At 38.1% G+C, this 19334-nt stretch overlaps 1 long non-coding RNA gene across 1 annotated transcript; it reads left to right on the top strand.

The window, feature by feature from the left end:
* The first annotated feature begins 980 nt into the window (after positions 1-980).
* On the top strand, positions 981-14526 carry LOC122489659. Its single transcript, XR_006298967.1, has 3 exons — positions 981-2006; positions 2553-2721; positions 9529-14526. It is a non-coding gene; the product is annotated as an uncharacterized LOC122489659 (long non-coding RNA).
* Positions 14527-19334: the final 4808 nt, after the last annotated feature.

Below are 19334 nucleotides of genomic sequence, written 5' to 3'. Positions count from 1 at the left end.
AATGAGACAGGAAACTACGTAAGAGATTTCAGAAGGTTTCTCTTGAAAGTAATTAAAATTTAAAGGGGCACCTTGGTGGCTCAGTCGGTTAAACATCTGACTTCGGCTCAGGTCATAATCTCACAGCTGGTGGGTTTGAGCCCTGTGTCGGGCTCTGTGCTGACAGCTCAGAGCCTGGAGCCTCCTTTGGATTCTGTGTCTCCTTCTCTCTCTCTCTGCCCCTCCCCCACTTGCACTCGGTCTCTTGATCTCTCTCAAAAATAAATAAACATTAAAAATTTAAAAAAATAGGGGCGCCTGGGTGGTGCAGTCGGTTAAGCGTCCGACTTCAGCCAGGTCACGATCTAGCGGTCCGTGAGTTCGAGCCCCGCGCCAGGCTCTGGGCTGATGGCTCAGAGCCTGTAGCCTGCTTTGGATTCTGTGTCTCCCTCTCTCTCTGCCCCTCCCCCATTCATGCTCTGTCTCTCTCTGTCCCAAAAATAAATAAAAAACGTTGAAAAAAAATTAAAAAAAATAATAAATTAAAAAAGAAAAAACATTAAAGTGCATTTTCCTTGACCTAGCCAGAGAGACTTTAGGAAATTCTTCAGCTAAGTTATAAATACAATGCAAACATCAGTGACTCCTATTTTGTCTCACAGGAGTTTGGGAGAAGGCAGCAGCATTATTTTGTGCCCATCTTGAAACTGACCCAAACATACAATCTTTTCAAAGAGTTGCATGTAAATTCTTCTGCACAGTCTCACACTCCCTTAGGAATTTGTTTTCAGCTAGAAAATATAGTGTAGATAAGGTGACCATGCACCCTGGTTTATGCCTGTTGTTCCAGTGTATTTTTTTTAACGTTTATTCATTTTTGAGAGACAGAGACAGAGTGTGAGTGGGGGAGGGGCAGAGAGAGAGGGAGACACAGAATCCAAAGCAGGCTACAGGCTCTGAGCTGTCAGCACAGGGCCCGACCCGGGACTCGAACTCACAAACTGTGAGATCGTGACCTGAGCTGAAGTCAGACGCTTAACCCGACTGAGCCACCCAGGTGCCCCTATTCCAGTGTAATTATTAATAGCACCACCTTTCATTCTCAAATGTGTCCCAGTATGGATGACTAATTATGGTTAACTTTATAAATAATAATAAAATGTTAATAATAATAAAATAACCTTTATTGGAAGCTTGTCATTTGTCCAATACTGAAACGCTTTCATGTAGAGTGAATTCTTCACAACAACCCAATGAGGGAGATATTTTATCGTTCCCATCGTATAGCTGATGAAACAGAGACAGAGAGACTGAATAGCATGGCCTCCTGTCATAGTGGGCAAACCTGAAACTAGACAAAGGTCTGACTCTTTAACAACATAGGCCAGACGATGGTACACTGTCTTCCTATTTGCTGGTTGATATGAGTAACTTGGTTTTACTGAATACAAAGATTATCAAGACTTGTAATTTATTATTCTTCCTAGATGTTATAAAACTATATTTTTATAAGGAATGTGCATTTTAGGATGCAAGAGCACTGAACTAGGTTATAGTTCAGGATATTACTATTACTATACTAATGATAATAACAATTATTTATTCAGTGACTAGTTTTTGTACTTAGGGTTTTCCTTGTGTTTTCTGACTCTTAAATAGCTCTGTGAGGCAGAACATTTCAACCCCACAAATGCGTATGGATTGCTTTAGCTATGAGCCCTAAATTGGTTCAGAGGTTAAAAGGAAGATTGGGGATCATTTCATTTCGGCAGGCCTCCCCAACTCTGACATTCTATGACTAGATGAGATGTCTCTGGTAGTAACTGGTTATCAGGCTATAAGGCATGAAATCTGTATGCTGAAGAAAATTTGGAGGGGGAGGGTGAAGAGACTTCCTTAATAGCTCATATTTATATTAGCTATCATGCATTGAGTGCTTACTAAGGGCATGCACTTTATAAACTTGTTTCTTTTGTTTTTCTCCTCACCACAGGCCAAATAAGGAGAGGATTTGGATTTGAACAAATGTAAGTTTGAACTCCATTATGCTAGAATTATAGTATCTTTCTATGAAACTCTCTAGGACTTGCCCTAATTCAGACACTTTTCTGAAGGCCAATATTAAATAAAGATGAATAAATAATATTTGCTTATAATCAATTTTGTTCCACCACTGTGTAAAGAATATGAATAGAAAAGCAGATATGAGCGTATTATATAGAGGTTGTTGCAAGGAAATTCCTTTTTCAGAAAAGAAGTAGAAATTCTTCCTCATGCAGAATAGGTTCTGTGTGCTGCAGAGAACAAAGTAAATAGAAGTCTGTGCCTATACCCAGAAGATGCTTAAAATTCACTTGGGGATTTAAGAATATAAATGTATAAATATGGATTATATGGATTATATGCTATTATAAGATACCAAATCATATAGTGTAATTTGAACAGTGTTTCTTAACTGGGAGTACATTATGTGTGGTGTGCTTTAAAAATACAAATGCCCGGACCATATTTGCATTGATTTAATACGTTTCTGAGGTTGGAGCCTGGAAATGTGTATTTTTTAAACTCTGCAGGTGATTCTGAAGTGACTATGAATAACAACCACTGATTAAAATATATGTGGAACATATTAATATGTTAATTATGCAGCTTAAGAAAGAAGAGGTTAATCTGGGTTGGGATTTTAAAAGATGGCTTCATAGAAGAGGTGAGATTTGGATGAAAGTCAGATATGGACAGAAGGTAGGTAAACCGGAACTTTTTTTTCTTTTAGCTCAAAATGAAATCTTGCCTTTAAAGTTTTCTTCCTGCATTTGAGATTCCTATTGGATTACTTTGGAAGAGATGATACAATTTGTAACACCTGGAAATGTTCCATTATCTTCTGATATGAAATTCAGGTTTAAAGTCTTGCTTGAAAGCTTGTATATTATTATGGATTATGTATTGATATTATATATATATATATATATAAGTATGTATATATATAGAGAGAGAATCAGAAAGATATACATATATATATATGTATAGAGATTATAGATTATGCTACCTTTAATAAAGAATTTTTGTCATAATTAGTAAATGCAGTTTAGACTGCAAACTGCCAAGGACAAAATCTATATTTTATTGAAATATGAATTCTTAAATCTTTATCATAGACGTTGGTATCTAAAATATGCCTCTAACATATATTTGTCTGTTGAATGAGTGAGGTATTTAGGTTTACTCAGTTTATTCATTCCACCTTGTTTGTGGGGAAAATTCCAATATTCTCCACTTGAAGGATCAAGCATTTGATCTATGAAGGTTTTGGTTAGTTTGGTATTTTGTTTCTTGACCCAGAACCAGTGATCTGGCAAAGACTTTCAACAATCACTACTTTATAAGAGTAAGCTTTTAGGCTTTTTCTTTAGCAATTAAAAAGATGGAAGGGAAAGAAGAAAAGTGGAAAAGGCAAAAGAGTTGTAAGCATCTTAGCAGCAGGAGGCATTGTTCATGTACGTTTGTATCCAGAACAACTGGTAAACCCCTATTTTCAGACCAGGCTCTCCACGGAGGACAAAATTGCCAAACCTGTCAGTGGGAAGGAGCGAGCCTTTACAAGCTTTCCCAAGCTTTCTGCAGACCTGCTTTTTTGTAGAATAGGGTTGCTTTGCCATTGATGTGGTTTGGGGTGTTAACTGTTTTAAAGGAGTGACTGCCATAAAGATCACTTAGAAACTTTATGTTGCCGCATCGCATCTTCCCAACACCAAACATGCCAAGTTTTCTTAGCATTTTGTTAGTAATGTTGTCATTGTTTATATATATATATATATATATATATATGTTTATATATATATATATGTTTATATATATATATATAAACATATATATATATATAAAGAAGATATTTATATTCCCCCAGTGGAATTTTATAATACTTTTGAAAACAGTTTCCTAGGGGAGAAAATAACAGAAAGAAGAAAGAATAAACAGAAAACAAAACACAGACGAGAAAAGAATATGGTGACATGATGACAAAGCTTTTAATTTATTATTCATGTATGTTTTGGAGAATAAAAAGGAAAGTGAAGGCATTACATGGTGTTTAGTTGTGGACATGTATTTGTAAAACATTTTTAACGTGAGACAGCTGTGACAATAAGGGCAGATATTTATCTTTGGTATTAGAGAAGGGACAGGTAGGATCCAGAAGGAGGAGCTTGGGTAGAAGCAGCTCTCACAGAACAGGATGGCTGTGAGCTCAGCCTTGGTACCACTCAAGGGAAGTCCTAATTGTCCATCCCCATTCTTTCTGGTTCAGACATGGCTCTAGGCTAGAGGGGCTTTAACAAATGGCCACTCTTCCTTAAAGGACCATTAGATGGACTCTTGAGGTGACTATATTCTGTAATAGACACATGGAATTCTTAGGTTAACCCAAACCCAGAACTTCCAGATTGCTAACTGGACTCTTAGTAACCATACCAACTGCAAAATAACCTAAGGATCTGTGGTTTGAAAAATGACTGGTACCTGGCTCAAGGTATATATCTACTGATCATCATATAAATAGCTGCACTTTTTCGGCCTCTCCTCTCCCCTCTCCAGCTGCCACATGACTGCCTCATCCCAGACAAGCCTGATTATCATCGGCGAAAAACATTCCAGCATAAACATGATTACAAAATTCATTATAAGCAGTGATTGAATGTGAACATATCTAAAACAGTTTAATTCATATTGAGTTGCATAAAACAGCTGAAAATAAAATGAATTTGTGTTTTAACAACATTTCAAGAGTGGATCATCACATCCATAGCCTACATGTCGTCTTGAATACAACAGTAATTTCAGTCAGCCTCTGGGATGCTGGACCCATATGCCAATGATCCAAATATGTGCATCTCTTCAGTGACTTCACTTTGGTAGTCAAGTGGACTCTGGTGAGACTACCTATACCATGGAAATTGTCCAGGGCTTTGTCTTAGTTCAATCCATTCAGGTTGTTCTTTTAAAAAACACCACAGACTTGGTGCTTTTAAACAACAGAAATTAATTTCTCTCAGTTCCATAGCTTGGGCATCTGAGATTAGAGGGCCAGCATGGTTGTGTGAGGGCCCTCTTCCAGACTGCAGACTTCTCCTATCCTCGCATGGCAGAAGGGCTAGGGAGCTCTGTGAAATCTCTTTTATAAGATCGCCATTCCCCTTCATGAGGGCCCCACCTTCTAACACCATCACATGGGTGTTAGGATTCTAATACATGAATTTGGGGGGTGGGGGCAGAACAAACATTCAAACCATAGCATGCTACAAATCACGGCTTTGTTTTTTCTTTGGCAGAAAGAAAAGCCAGTTTAGCAGCACACTGTTGAGTTACTTGCACAATTTAAAAGAAGAAACCCAATATAAATGTATGTCTGTAATTACGAACACTGCTTGCTAGGTGTATATTTAAAAAATCACTGCTTAAGAAAGACAGTATTTTGTTACACTGCTAAGGCTCATATCTCTTATTATGTCAGTTAACCTCCCCATCTCTTTTAGTCCCTCTCTCCTTAAAATAAGAATATAATAATACCTACGTCATAGGATTGTTCTGATGATTAAATGAGTTAATCTATGTGATGCATTTTTAAAGTACCCGGCACAGGGAATGTAGGTGCTCAATAAGTATTTTCTATTACCATCAGCAGGAGATGAAACTATATGGTATTTTATAGTCTTCTCTGAAAAGACTGCCTATTTTCAGTGTTATTTTCCTTGTTGAGCTTTTACATGTTTTAGAAGCCCATACCTAACTTCCGTAAGTTCTGTGAAGATCCGTTAAATGAAAGCATATCAAATCACTTTGAAATGCATAAAGTACTATGTAAATGAAAGGTGGAATAATTATGTTAAAGCCATCATCTTGAATTTTGTTTATACTGCATCTTTGAAATGAGCATCAGATTTTTCTCTAGGCAGTTACTGCTCCTACAGAAACAAACACAGATGGTGCCCAAACCTCCTACTGAATAGTTCTAGGCAATGGCATTTATCAAAATACCGCAGGTCACTAAATGTGCAAAGACTCAAAACAAACCCCACATCTCAGTGTCAGGCCAGCATGGTAATTTAGGCAAATAAGCCTTTGTTTGATAATTCAGGGATTTTCTGATTTGTAGAATGTACTAGCACAACAAACAGAAAATCTCAATGTGGGCTAAGTTTTACAAAATAGGACATTAAAATGCAATTTCTTTTAGAGGAAAAAAAATCAGCGTTCTTTACTGATGAGTGTTTTTGCCAAATTAGAACTAAGTTTGGGGGTGTGCATGCAGATGTTCTGATGTTATGCTGACCTTCTATCCACGAAAAGCAGAGAAAGAGGAAACATGTTTTAAACATTTTTTTTTCTTATACTCAAAACTTCTAAGAACCCATTCTTTGGAGTGAAGGCTTCCTTTTGTCAGCAAGATAGTCCCGTGATTTCCAGAACTTAACTCTCTTGATGGCGTCTTGAGTGGTTTTGAGAGAGCCCTCTCTCTGGCTCACTAGGGGACAGGAAAATCTGACCCCTGAGGCTTCCCTTCCCAGAGGGCAGTCTCAGGGGAACTGTAGCTGGCTTCTGCCAGTGAGACTTGAGGATGGGGACACTGGGAGGACACAGGAGATGGGGAAGAAGGGAGCAGTCAGGGCCCTTCTCTCGACATCGTTTGTCTCCTGCACCTTCTCAGGCAGCAGCTGTGTCTCTTCCATGCCCGCCTCCCAACAACGAAGCCTGCCACGGTTCCAGTTCTTACCTGGGTAACCCATGCCTCCTGCCTTACAGCAGCCTCTTCTTAACCTGTGTCCCTGAAGCTAGGGTTGGTTACAGCTCATTCCTGTTGCCTCACTTTTCTCTGGTTGGCTTCTTCTCTTTTTTTTTTTAATTCATCTGTAATGCTCTGTTATTTTTTTTTCAATATATGAAATTTATTGTCAAAATGGTTTCCATACAACACCCAGTGCTCATCCCAAAAGGTGCCCTCCTCAATACCCATCACCCACCCTCCCCTCCCTCCCTTCTTCTTTTTATCACCTGCTTCGTGTTTTAATCAGTTCCCTGCATTTGAATCCTTCATTTAATGAATCTCACAGGTAGATCCCATTTTCCTTGACTGGACCCCGACTGACCCAAGATCTAACAAAGGCAACCTGGTCAACTGAATTCTTAGGCAAATAACACTGTGGGAAGTACAGTTCCTCTGTACTCATCATGAAGATCTCAGAGGTCCTTCTTGAGCATGAACTCTTGCAATCACTGTTCCCTTTGCAGCTCTTCCCCTTAGTTACATGATAAATCTTACCTGGAGCCTGCTCTATGCTGCTTATCCCTGAGATGGAGGCAGAGAAAAAGTATGTTTCCTTGTTTCTTTTAACCTCAGTGTCACAAGACTCTCAGCCATTACACTTGTCAGCCTAGTCTAACCCCTTTTTCTGGCCACACCTTGCAAGTTCACCTATCGGTTGTGATTCTCACAAATGTTAATACCTTTCAAAGAAAGTCGAAAAGGATGCCAGAATCCGCAGATTATTCTCACATATAAGAACAACAAGACTGGAGGGGTATCTGGGTGGCTCAGTCAGTTGAGCATCTGACCTTGGCTCAGGTCGTGATCTCGTGGTTCTTCAGTTTGAGCCCTGCATCCGCTCGCTGCTGTCAGCACAGAGCCTGCTTCAGATCCTCTGTCCCCCTCTCCCTCTGCCCCTCCCCTGCTTGCACTCGCCCAATAAAAAAAGTAAATAAATATTTGAAAAAGAATGACAAGATTGGAATAGGATCTATCAGCTGTTGTTATTCTAAAATTCTGCCCCTCTTCTTTCTTTCCATGAAAGGAAGTTTGGGTCACAAAACAACTCTGTATCTTAAAATGGTTTTAAGGAGTTAAAATTAGTTCTATGAATACCATCTCAATCCAAAAGTATCAAACTAGGGTTGTACATCCCGTGCGTTTACTAAAATTAGTTTGGACTTGAACATCGAAACATACCTTAATGCTGAGTTTCTAAAAATAATATTTTATAAAGGCTTTTCATGTTTTTCCTACACTTCATCCTACTGCATTGTCACACTTCTCCCCCATCCTGAAAGGACCCTCCTTCCTCCTATTTTCTTGTGTTATCAATTCTCAAATAACCATCTTTCTAGGAGTGTTCTCTAAACTTTCCTACACATCATCAGGGTGATGCTGGTTGTCGCTTGTTCGGGTCCCCAGACTGCAGTGTATGATATATATATATGCCTGTGTCTCTCTGTCTTGAGTTAGCCTTTAAGCTCCAAAATGAAAGAACTATGTTTCCTCTTTGTAGTCCTGCTGCTCCATAACTTCCTTGGCACTCAGGGATTATTCACAAATAGATTTGTTGAACTGTTGCTCAAAGTTCCAAGGCCTCTCACGCGGGACAAAAATTAATTTTAGAATCATGGGATGAAACGTTTGTTTCGTTTTTGTACTAGGAATATTTTACTAACAAACATAGAAGAGACACTGATTATTCCACAAATTGCCTGGTGTTTGTGCCCCACATATGGAAGTGCTATGTTTTATCGATAAGCAACATTGATAAACAGGGAAATAGGCACACAAGTACTATAACAAGTTTGGAACGGAGCTTCTCAAATCTTTGCCTTGTTTACAGTCTCCTTCAGTAGAAGTTGCATCCTCTGTGTTTGGCTTCCTAAATTTAAGCCCTAATTTTCAGTGTCCATCTAACTATATTCCCACTGCCTCCACCATCAATAAAATAAATGCCATGCCTCTAACTCATTTCCTTTGAAAAGGATGAGCTCAGCCATGCTCTGTTTCTTCCATTTATAATGGCTCTCTTTGCACATTTTGGTCCATTGCCTCTGGTGCCATTCCTCATGCATCTGTTTATTCTACCCAATTAGACTCAGATCTTTGTGGTCAGAGGTACTTTTCTATGTCCTCACAGCATGTTCACAACATAGGCTTATGAACTAAATGTCTTCTCGATTTCACCAGTATCTGTGCTAGTATTTTTAGTTCCTTGTCAAATGAACATGTCGGTGTGTTACAGCCATGGGCATTTGGTCAACCACACAGAACACAGCTCTGAGGTGTTCCATTATTCCAGGTCAGAGAGTCTGTGGACTAGGCTGGGCAGCAGGGGGACAAGACCCCCTTTGCCACTTTTCTTTAAAGCCTTATATCCCTAAGCTACTTCCCCCCCTAAGGACTCACCATGGCCCTTCTAGTAGTTCCCACAATCCATAACTGGTTCTCTGTCAAGGAACCTGTTCATTTCTTTCATAGCACTTAGGATAATTTGTATCTAGCTATATATACATATATAGAGATACATATATAAGTATATATACATATGTACATATATATGTATATGTTTATAAAGTATATGTAGAATAAGCACATAAAGTAAACAAGTTAGATTTATATAAATGTGTAAAATATAGATGTAAGTATAAGCATGTATATGTGTAAGTAATATGCACCAAAAAAAACCCATTTGTGTTGGTGTATACATGTGTGTGTTTTCATTTTTCTCTTTCCCTCTACAGGTTTTCTTCATCATGACTTGCTTCACCACGTAACACCCAAGCCTAACACAGAGCCTGGCACATAGTACATACTCAGAAATATTTGTTGAATAAATAACATGTGAATGAATGAAGCTATGAGAGCAAAGAATTCTTTCCAACTTTCATCACATCAGATCTTACATTGTACTGGCCAAAAAGTGAAAGGAAGAAAGAAATGGAAGCATAGAAAAGGAGTCAATGTTCTTCTCTCTACTCCAAAATTTCACAGACTTGCAATAATGTCTCCTCCAAGAAAGAGCCTCCCAGACTTCTCAGTTTGTTTTTATCTGGAAAGAAGAAAGAGGAAGACAAGAAAGTCTTTGCTGCTCACTGTTGGTGCTACCCACTAATAAAAACAAATATTTCAGCAAAAAGTTAACAGTTTGCAAATACCGTAACAAAAACGAATTGGGCATTCCTACATTTACCACTGCAGCCTTCTGTTTCCTCTCTATGAGCACAGTTCTGATATCTTAAGGATATATCGATACTATGTGCACCCCATTCCCCTACCTAAATTTCTGATCACTAAAAAGAAAGAGCAGGACATAATTACAGGAGTAAGCAGCAGGGTATGGTTTTTGACAACAAGGACAGTGAGCCCGACTGCCTGATTTCAAGTCCTGGGTCCACTATTTCCTAACAGTGAGATCACAGGCAAGTAGGTAACCTTGCTTTGTTTCTGTTTCCTCATCTGCAAAATGGAGATTATAATAACACCTAACTCATAGGGCTACTTACTGGATTAAATAAGTTAGAACATGTAAAGCCCTTAGCATAATGCCTGGCACATAGTAGACACACAGTAAATGCTCACTAATCAATCATATTCTTAGTTTTTGTATTACTGTTTTTGTGAACAATTCCAAATTAAAGCAGGTTTACTTCTAATGCAGAAGGGATTAATTCCCACTAAGACTGAGTAAGGAAAAAAGAGAGAATGTACATATAAGTAACAGTTAAGTATAAAAGGGAAAATAGCCATAGATGCATTAGAGGTATAAAATGGCATGCTAGAAAGAATTCTTAAGGTTTTGTTATGTCCTCTTGAGCAGTTTTTCTTTAATTCTTACTCCTGATAGAAAATGTCCCTTTATATAACTTTTAAATACCAAATATGAAGATTATTCTTGCTTCATGTTTCTTGTTCTAAAAAATTTGGAGAATAGCTGATCACAATCTACTTTGTAATACCCCCAGCCAAAAAGCAAAAACAAAAACAAAAATGAAGACAAAAAACAAAACAAACAAAAACACCCCAGCCTTGTTAAGGCCTCACAAGTAATTTACTTCAATGATTTTCAAACTTAATCATTTAAAGGCAATTCATATTCCCCATAGTTGTTTGAATTCCTTTACCTTAACAAGAAAGGCATCAAATTTTCCATGTTAACAGTATAACATAATACAATAACACCTTTAGCTCTTAAAAAAAAAGAGGAAAAAATCCTTCTCCACTTGACTGCACCTTTCCCTGCTTATTTGTTCTTTATGAAAGTATAAAATGTATTTCATTTAACAAATATGTATTTAGTTTCTATTATGTGCCAAGCACTATATTAGAAACTAGAGTTCTTTTAAAAAGCCAAAAAAAAAAAAAAAAGCAAACAAAAGCAGTGAACAAGGCAAAGTATCTATTTTCATGAAGCCTGGAGTCTAGAGAGGGTTTGATATATCTCGATTATAAATATCTCAATTATAAATTAAGATCATTGTTACCCCAGAAATAAATGGAGAGCTTGAGATTGAATAATGAAGGTGGGTAGAGGGGAGGATGAGAGCTATGTTGAGGCAATTACAGGAGGCCTCGATGAGGAAGGGACATTTAAGCTACACCTGAAGGAAGAAAAGGTAACATCCATTCAAATTGCTGGGAGAGGAGCACATTTCATGTAGAAAGAACAGCGGGACAGAGGTCATGGTGTGAAAAAGAACGTGCACAAGTCAGTGGGTCTGTAACTGGACACCAGTGAGCAATGGGAAGCAATGGTGTGACAAGAGCTAGGAAGGCGAGTATAGGTGAGATCACTCAGGGTTTTCAGATTGGGACATTCTCCGGACACGGCTAAAAGGTATATAAACAAGGAGCTAGGGTAAGCAGGATCTATGTTTCAAAATAATCCTGCTTGCTGTATGGAGAATTCATCGAAAGGGGATATCAGTAAAAATAAGAAGACGACCTAGCAGAGTATTAGAGTAATCCAAGCAAGAGAGATTTCTAGCTTAGACTGGAGATTTGTCAATGGAGATGTAGATGACTAAATTATGAGAGATGCTTAGGAGGTAGAAATGACAAAACTTGATGAGACTGGAAAGACAGGAACCATGTATGACTCTTAACCTTCTGCTTCAAATCTGCCTGATAGCTCCATTTACTGAAAAGGAAAAACTAAAGAAGTACAAGGAGTTCCATCTTGATTGGGTCAATTTCATGATACCTTCATGACACCCCAATGGAGATGTTAAATAAGCATTTGATTATATTGATGTGAAGCTGTTATATACATGAGCCAGAGATGGCCCCTAGGTCATTTATTTCTTCACTGCAGGCTGAGACCCATTAGCTCAAAAGCCCGCCAGAGACAAAATCAAATTTTTACACATCCATTTATTTTTAAAATAGGCCAAACAAGAAGATTTTTTTAGCCATTTAGAGCCTTCCTGTTTTTGCATTTCCCTGTAAAATTTCATCCCATATCTGCTAGCACTAGATGACCCCAGGGCCATGGAAACTCCAACCCTGGCTGCCCTTCTGAGCTCTCTGACCCAAAGACTGCCTGCCAGGCTGCTGAGCCACAGTGCCTACATACAGAAGCCCCCTCTCCAACCCCCCCCCCCCTCAGGACTTCCTCTGTCCTCCTCCCCTTCTGAGCAGCAGCCCTGGGCCAACATCAGTGGACAGACCCCTGCTGTGCGGGATTTTCCCAAAGAACTTACCAAAGCAGCTCCCAATAAAGTTTGTGAGTGCTACTGCCACCTTGTGGTCACATCTTTTTCCTTGATCAGCCACAAAATCCTTGAATACCCCCTAAAACTCCAAGGAAAGATGTGTCCTCAGATGTCTCCCTGGATATAAGTAGCATAGAGATGGCACTAAAGGCCTCCGAGTGTCAATGATACTACCTCAAGAGGAGTATACAGAAATAAGGCAGGAGGGTTCAGGAGTAAATCTGAAGTTTCAGAATGTGAGATCTAGTAAAGAGGAAAAGCATGCAAATATAACCACTTGGTTAATTCCTACTCATACTCTATCACTCAGGCCAGACACTGGCTCCTTCAGGACAAAACCCTGTCTCTTCCCCCATCAAGCCAAGCTGCATTGGAATGACCGCCCTCTTCTCTGCTCCTGTGGTTTTTCTATGTTTCTGCTATACCACATATTCTTGGTTAGTATTTGTCTCCACATGAGGCGGTCCTTGAGGCAGAATGTGTGTTCATCTCTAAATTCCAAGGATCTACCACACCACCTGACAGTGCAAAATACAGACTTTCTGACTGAACAGATGAATGAATTGCACAATCTGACTGTATTAGAATGGGTATAGGAAAGGGTCGTGCTGCTCATGTGGTGGCAGAGGGCTTCAAGTGTTTGGGGAACACTAGAACATCTTTTGCTTCCATGATGATGGTATGACTGGCCACTTCTCTTTCTCATTACAAAGTCAGATTCCACTCTTAACCCTACATATAAAGATATTGGGACACTGGGCTCCCCAGTGCTGTACCATACGGACTATGTAGAGATAACAGAATAACATGAAAATATTGTAAGTAATTAGAAAGGCAGCTAATTTCACAAAGACTCAAGCTGGCATAATACAGAAGGCCTTTTTAAAGTATACCTTACAATATCATTATATTAATTCGGTTTTGCTTCTTTGTATGAAATTTAAAATAAAGAAAAAGTGGCATGTTAGGTCAATTTGTATAAGATCTGAATATGAGTTACCTCTGAGATAATTCTCTGCTCTTAATTGGAACCCCTTTTTGTGATTTCACTGCCATAGCTTTTGATTCTCATTTAGAGGGGCAAGGCTGGTCTCCGAATGCAATGGCGGCATTAGATCATTGCTTCCGTATATTTTTTACTAAGATACATGTACATCATTCACAATTTGGCCTGTGAAAACAAAAACTAATACTAGAGAAGTCTGTGACACACATCACAGCCTTTAATGATGTAGAATAAGCACTCATAAATACTTCATAGCAAATAATAAATAAATGAAATGCATAAAAGATGATGGAGGCTAATTGAGTGATATGCGTTTATCTTCACAAAAGGTCTCTAGACACATTGTGGTACAATATCCTCTACTTCCTGAACTATGAAACAGAATCAGTTGTAAGACATAGTTAATGAAGGCTTTTCAGTAAAAAAAATAAATAATCAGCAACTTTTTGGATATTGATTATGAGAAGCACCCTGATTTCAAAATTTAAAAAGTGTGTCTTATAAATGATTTTTAAAAGCCCTATGTGTCACAACTAAAAACGGAACTGAATTAATTTCTATGTCAGGGAGAAATGGTTAGCAAATGTTTTAGAATTCAGTATTTAACTTATGTAATTATGATTATATATAACTGTAGATAATTACATGTTAACTTATATAAACATTATGTTTTATTGACTTATTGATATCTGTTGGTGAAAATACTGACTGAGGTTGGTACCTCCTTTGAGATATGAAATAAGTAAAATTTAGACCTAAGTATGAAAATCCCACACACTAATTTATTATTGTTGCTACCAGTAAACATATTTTCATAATGTTTTAGCATCTATAGGATGCTTTCACAATCATTTCTCGGTAATCTGACTTTATCCTTAGATCTATGCTATTAGAGGTTATGAAGATTAGAGGTTGTACATTTGAATACATACCATATATATATACTCGTTTTCTACGAGCTTTTTCCTGATAAAAGTTAGATACAAAAGGGTCCAAATACCTAATAAATCTTTCTGATTGCATAGGTGATGAAGTGTGTTTTTCTGGAAGGTGTTTTTCTGGTATTGTGATCGTCAAGGAACCTCAGGGACTGTTCTGAACATAGGCAAAAGCCAAAGTACAAAGACCATAGTCTTTATAACTTTGTAAGCTCAGGAAATCAGAATAATTATCTTCTTAATGATGGACAGATTAATAATATATACTGAGGCCTCTTTCTACATTTCACCAGTGCTTTACATTTGCATACCAATAATAATGCCCATATAACTTTTTTGTTAATATTTATTTTTGAGAGACAGAGCATGAGAGGGGTGGGGGAGGGCAGAATTAGAAGCAGGCTCCAGGCTCTGAGCTGTCAGCACAGAGCCTGATGCGAGTTTCAAACTCACGAACTGGGAGATCATGACCTGAGCTGAAGTCGGAAGCTTAACAGACTATGCCACCCAGGCACTCCTATAAATTTTTTCTAATATAATAAATGGTCCTGTCGAGATGAGGAGTTTGTGTATTCTTTTTTTCTTTTTCCTTTTTCTTTCTTTTTTTTTTTTTTTGGCCCTACCTACTTTGTTTAAATCTAAAAGTGCTCTCTAAACACAAACTATTATACTGCACATGCTGCTCCAAGTGTTCATTTATTGTTCATTATGGAAAAACATACCTCTATCTACAGCACTGTGTGCTCATTTATATAACATTCCTGTAACTGGAAACTACCAAAAGGAAAAAATGCCACTGTGTGGAAACATGAATGCTTTCTTGCAGGCTAGGGAATTGACAAGATCATGCCATTACTGAGCAACTAAACATGGTTCCAAGCACTTTACAGGGACTGACTCATTTAATCCTCTCAGCAACTTTAAGAATAGCTGTTATACTATCTCCGTTTTACAAATAAGGAGATTTAGGCTCAGAGAGATTAAATAATTTTCCATAATCATACAACTTGTAGATGTTAAACTGTCCAAGGCACACACACACAAAATATGTGTTTCCTGGAAGAAATACGAGTGCTACCACCATCATAATCATCAGCCTAAAAAGCAGTTCTATTGACATGCGAAATGGGGATGTTATCAGAGGTTATATAGAGAAAGTAAGGGTGATCCATTATCACATGAGTTGGAAACATAAAGCTAAACTTTTTTTTTTCTAATATTTCTGAGCCTTTAATATTATGCTCCATAAGCCTCCAGGGAGGCATGTAGTTTTCCCAACACATCTGACCACCCATCTCACTACCACCCCCTTCCGCATACAATTGCATTCCAGGAAATGCTATGCCAAATCCTAAGGCTATCCATCTCCCGTGCCAGAGCTCCACGAACTACTTATTCAAATACATTTCCTTCAAGAAATCTTTCCTATCACCTTCATCCCTACAAGAAATATCTTTTTAAAATTTTTGAAATGTCTGATACAGTAGTAGTTAATATAAGTTCTAACAATATATATATATTATATATATATATTATATATATATATATCAAAAACACATATATGTCTATATGTATACAGATCAGAATACACACACACCAGAATTTACACATTTAAGTGAACTATCTTTTAAGTGGCCACCATGGGGAGCCATGCATCACCCAAATAATTTTTAAAATTCCTTTGGGGAACTGGCTTTAAAAATACATCTTTGGGCACCCGTGTGGCTCAGTTGGTTGGGCGTCCAACTTCGGCTCAGGTCTTGATCTCACAGCTCATGGGTTCCAGCCCCGCATCAAGCTCTGTGCTGAAGCAGAGCCTGGAGACTGCTTCTAATTCTGTCTCTCTCTCTCTCTCTCTCTCTCTCTCTCTCTCTGCCCCTCCCCAGCTCACACTCTATCTGTCTCTCTCTCTCTCAAAAATAAATATTAAAAAAAAAGTTTTTAAAGGTAAAAAATATAAATAAATAAATAAATAAATTGAAAACCACATCTTAAGTATCCTCATGATTGTCCTCATCCTTTCAGAATTGAAGAATTTCTGCAAAGAATTAAAACTATTTGTAGCAAAATGAAATTGAGAATGTCAAGTAATGAAATTGATTTTCTTACAAGACTTACAAATTGGTTCTGAGAACGATGCAAAAGTGGATTAGAACATAGATGTTAGAATATGATGGTACGGTTTAAACACACATAGGCTGATGACACGCCTGCTCTGGGGAAGCAAATGCAACTTGTTACATTATGTGAGGGGTTATATATTTCAGTGCCTCCAAACAAATTAACTATATGAAATTCTTAAGTATATAAGACAATAGTTAACAAAGGAATTAGTGAAAATGAGAAAGTGTATGTCCCTCCTTGCAGATAAAAATAAAAACTAAAAAAATTCACTCCAAAAACCAAAATCTTCTGTTATTGAAGTAAAGGATGGGTAAAGGGAATATCTTCTGTATGAGTCCTTTTTTTTTTTTAATCTCTTAAGGCATCCTTTGAGTTATATCTGCTAAACCCTAGGACTTTCCAGACATAATAATAGAAAAGTGACTAGGCTGGGCTTCAAACAGACCTGATTTTGAATCAGATAGACCATGTATAGATAAGTTACTTAATCTCTCCAAGTCTCACATTTCTCATCCAGCAAGTTATTAAACCAAGAGGATTAAATGTAGCAATGTAAAGATGCACTTAAACTAATGACTGTTACAGCCTCAAATAAATGGCAATAATGTATTTAATAATTAGAATTTAAACACCTTAATATTTAAACATGTGGAAACACTGCTTTGCCTTGATCTCTATCTTTGCATAGAATTTTTAGTATTCTTTCTACCAGCCCTTTAACCAATATTTACTAAACATATCCTAAGCACAGAGCATTGTGCCAGAGACTAGGGATGCAAAGGTGAAATGAATAAGTTGTGTTCTTAAAATCTTAGGGTTGATTGGAGGGGGTCCTAAGTGGCTTAGTCGGTTAAGCATCCGACTTTGGCTCAGGTCATGATATCACCATTCGTGAGTTTGAGCCCCGCTTCAGGCTCTTTGCTGACAGCTCAGAGCCTGGAGCCTGCTTCGGATTCTGTTTCCCTCTCTCTCTGCCCCTTACCCACTCGTGCTGTGTCTCTCTCTTTCTCTGTCTCTCTCCGTCTCTCTCTCTCAAAAATAAATAAGCATTAAAAAAAACAAACAAACTTAGGGTTGATTAAAAAAGTGAAGCTCATACCATGTTGCAATACCAGTGAGAAGAAATAGTCCAAGAAACATACACATGAAGAGCTGGAGGAACCTTACAGAGAAAGAGGTGGAGTCTGACAGAGACAAGAAAGACTAAAGTTCTATAGGAAGATGAAAGAAGATTCGGAGGGTCTCAAGCTGAAACGTATAGAAAGAGAGGTTTTATGTAATTACAACATTTATAAGCCTAAGAGTGGAGACCCAAAGGTAGAGTATTTTCAGGGAAGTGCAATTTGTTCTGTTGATTTACAGTTTCAAGTGCTTAAAAGTAGACTCCAGACACATTTGTGAGGCCTGAAATGCTGAGTGAATGGAAGTGGACTTTGTGATAGCATTTGTAAGCCACTGCTAGCTTTTGAACATGAGACTGGTCTAAGTGCCATATTTTAGGAAGCCTAATCGAGAACCATCTAATAGTGTGTGTTGAAGAGGAAAAGATTAGAAGCCAAAAGACCACCAGGAAAGATGCTGAAGTAGCCCCCAGGAAAATGGAGGTGCGTAGCTGTCAATAGAAAGAAGGGCATGTTGGTGATTGAAAGCTGGAAGGCTGAAGGACTTATTTGGAAGCTGGGTTTCTTTATCAAGCACAAGATTCTAACAGGTTTTATGCTTTTGGGGGTGGTTTGGGCATGCTTTTGGAGATAAGGTTAGCAGCTTTTGTATCATCACCTGAAGGAGTTGTAAAGAGGAGCTTCTTTCGGAGAGTGGCAACAAAGATGGAAAGACAAGAATGAGTATGAGAGAAAGACTTGACAACACCAAGTCTAGTGTTCAAATCACACATTCATATGTGTTCTGTCTTTGCCCTCTGGCTACAGCATCTGCTACTTGGTAATGTCCACAGCTTCTGTATCGACTTACCTGATCCCTCGTATGTCTGTTAAAGGAAAGTTTTCTTATCATTTCTCTTCCATGACATTAAGGGTGACTGGATCCAGGTCAGCCAGCAAAGACAAAAATGTATTCTTTGCTTTTTACAGGGCTGCTGGTCATTCTCAGCATAAGAGAGTAAAGTCATCTGGGGGCAGCAGCTGGCTATTATGTTGACACTAACATTCTTCAAGCCAGATAGTTATGAATAATAAAAAGGGGGTCCTTAGAGAAGGATAAAATGCCAGAATGACTTACTAAGCTCCCCATAGTCTTCTGTGCCATCCAAAGGAGTAGGACATTGTGTTACTAGTGCAATGTTTTCACATGTTCGGTTGGCTCCTAAGTGTTGGGTTAAACATTGTAAAATGAAATTTTAGACAAGCCACTGGAGTCCCTTAGAATAAATATATAAAATGACTGAAAGATTATTTTCCTATGGTTCTTCTATAGAACTTTATATATCTATTTGAACTTTCAGTGGAAACATTTACACTTACACTGAACTAGAGTGATATTGTATAGTGAACACTATGTAGCCTCCACTCTGCTTCAATAATTATCAATATTTTTTGCCAGTTGGTGCCAACTATTTCATTATCTCTAGTACTTTTTTATTACAATATTTTATTTTATTTAAGTTTATTAATTTATTTTGAGAGAGACAGCATATGCTTAAGCAGGGGAGGAGCAGAGAGAGAGGGAGAGAGAGGATCCCAAGCAGGCTCTGCATTGTCAGCATGGAGCCCAAACACAGGGCTTGATCTCGCGAACCATGAGATCATGAC

This window comes from Prionailurus bengalensis, chromosome B2, assembly GCF_016509475.1.
Source record: "Prionailurus bengalensis isolate Pbe53 chromosome B2, Fcat_Pben_1.1_paternal_pri, whole genome shotgun sequence".
NCBI classification, from domain to species: Eukaryota; Metazoa; Chordata; class Mammalia; order Carnivora; family Felidae; genus Prionailurus; species Prionailurus bengalensis.
Note: the sequence above shows the minus strand (reverse complement) of the source record. Positions and strands in the feature narration are given on the sequence as shown.